This window comes from Megascapheus bottae, chromosome X (assembly GCF_031878675.1).
Source record: "Megascapheus bottae isolate mThoBot1 chromosome X, mThoBot2.hap1, whole genome shotgun sequence".
Lineage (NCBI taxonomy): Eukaryota > Metazoa > Chordata > Mammalia > Rodentia > Geomyidae > Megascapheus > Megascapheus bottae.
In genome coordinates, this window is record NC_143547.1 from 28484321 (window position 1) to 28486963 (window position 2643).

Below are 2643 nucleotides of genomic sequence, written 5' to 3' on the forward strand. Positions count from 1 at the left end.
GGTGCTGAGGCTCAAGTGGTAGAGCTCTAGCCTTGAGAAAGTCCAAGGACATTGCTCAGGCCCTGAGCTCAAGCCCAGGACTGGCAAAAAAAAAATATCAATGTCAGAGGCAGGAAGTAGTCAAGTTTGAGGCCAGCTTGGTTACCTAGCAAGTTCAACACCAACAATAGCTGATATTGAGTCTATTTTTTAACTTAAATCCAAATTTGTAATTTTAAAAAATAGCAAAACCAGTGAGAGGGATGTTACTCAGGGGCACATTAATGTTAGCATTTTTAAGGACCTGATTTTGGTACCCAATAACTCTAAGAACTAAAGTCATAAAAACAGTAAACTATCACTGTATTTTATGCATAAACATACATGAATACACAAAAAATTTAGGGTAGTCCTTCAACGTGCAGTAAAAGACAAGTCATTATGATTAAGTCATGAACAAAACATTGCCTAACAGTTAAAGAAACTTGTTATTGAAAGAGATGAAATATACCATGAAAGCAAATATTCTTTTTTGAAAGTGGAAGCAACTATAAAAAGCCTTTATTTTATTTGTTCAAAGTATCCAGTGGAATTGATACAAAAACAGTATCTCAACAACATCTTCTATACTACATTCAAAACCAACATAACAAATTTTATTTCATTATAAGGAAGTTATTGTTCTCAACTGTAATTCAAAATGCATATGCATACATACATGTACACATGTATGTATTAACAAATCATATGTTTACTGAGCTTGATCTTCAGAAGAATTCCAAGTTATTATCTCCTCATAAAAAGCAATTACAATCTGAGGGCACCGCACATTAGCCTCTTTTGCTGGCACCAACTCAGTTTCATCTGAATCTTTCCACTTCATGACAAACATCAACCCTCCACTACTCTGTTCAGCACTAATTATTCGTTCCGGCTCTCTACCCCTGCCAAAGCCTCTTGGGTTGTCACCTGCATCTCTTTGCTCATTTGATCGGCTACCATCAGATAAACTAGCATTGCGAGAATTTAGAAAATTCTCAACTAATTCTGGACAATGTAAGTTACCTTCTACTTCCCAGGTATTATCAGCATCAGAATACCCCTTCCATTTTAGGAGATATTCCACCTTGCCCTCTACTACACGCCGGTCCAGAATTTTCTCCACAGCAAATAATTTAGGCTCTGGCTTTGGATATATTATACGCTTTCCATATGGTGTCAGTCTTCTTTTCGGTAGTATTCTTTTCTTGGGGGCCATTTTGGATTGCTGATGTGAAGATCTACTATTAATGATGTCAGATGATGTGGTTTCTAATTCTGCAGTGACTCTGGCTCATGTACCGATACTCTGTAATGTTTTGTGGTAAGTCCTGGAAAAACAAAAACCAGGAGTCTTACTCAAATGTGAAACAACCTATATCAGCATGCTTGCTATCTAAAAACTGTACTCTGTACAATACTATACTCTCTTCCTTAGCTTCAATTTGGCTTCTTAGAAATAGAAAAGCTGCTGTCAGAAAAAACGACATCGCCCCATTTGATAGGAAATGGAAAGTCTTAGATAAAATCATATTAAGTGAAGTAAGCCAGACTCAAAGGAAATTAGGCTCAATGGTTCCCCTCATTTGTCATAATCAGTAGAAACCTTGGGCTCAACTAGCAGAGATCTGCAATAGAGCAAAACCTTGATACATAAGGCCATATAGTATGAAGCTAATTGAAAAGACCTCCAGGATATTGAAACAAAAGCCATACAATGAATGATTGTTGTCCTTAATGTACTATGTTATCTCTCATCTCTTTTGCTGTCCCTTGGTTATTTCATATTGTTACAGTAACTGACTCTGCTATCTGATATATTGGATTTATTTGTATTTGGTTATTTGAAATTGGATAGGGAAGGGGGGAAAACCAAGATGGGTGGGAGGGGGAGGAGGGGAAGGTAATGGGGACCAAGACATGTGAAAGGGTATCAATATATGTGAATTAATGCACCTTCTATCTGGCAAATATCATGTAACCCTTTTATTAATTACAATAAAAAATAAATAAATAAATTTTTAAAAGATAATGAAATGTAAATAAAAGAAATATAAATAAAATAAGTAAAATAAAATAATATAAATTAAAAAAGAAAAAAAGAAATAGAAAAACTAAGCACACCAGACAAGCATTATAGGATGTTAAAAGCTAAATTGTCATTCTAACCAAAACCACAAAAGTAGGTCAGACAACTCCCAGAAACATACATATCAGGAAACATCAAAAGCAACATATAAAAATTAAGATTACTAGGATACAGAAACAAGAGCTTTATTTTGAGTGATTGTTGTACTTAGTGTATTACGTTATTTCTCTTCTTTGTTACCTTGTGGTTAATCTCATATTGTTACTTTATCTGACTTTGTTACCTGGTATATTATATATACATTTATTTGTTTATTTGAAATAGAAGGGAAGGGGGAAAACAAGATGATTGGGAGGGTGTGGAGGGAGAGAAGGGGTATCAATGTGTGAGAAGTAATGTACCTACTATCTGGTGAAAATAACTGTAACCGCTCTATACTTTACCTCAATAATTTAAAAAATACATTAAAAAGAGAAAATTGTTTGACTCTAAACAAAAAGAAATGTACTGTCATTACCTGGCTTATGAATGATACC

At 34.6% G+C, this 2643-nt stretch overlaps 1 pseudogene; it reads right to left on the reverse strand.

Annotated features, from left to right (window-relative positions):
- Positions 1 to 730: 730 nt before the first annotated feature.
- Positions 731 to 1237, reverse strand: LOC150040662 (chromobox protein homolog 3 pseudogene; annotated as a pseudogene).
- Positions 1238 to 2643: the final 1406 nt, after the last annotated feature.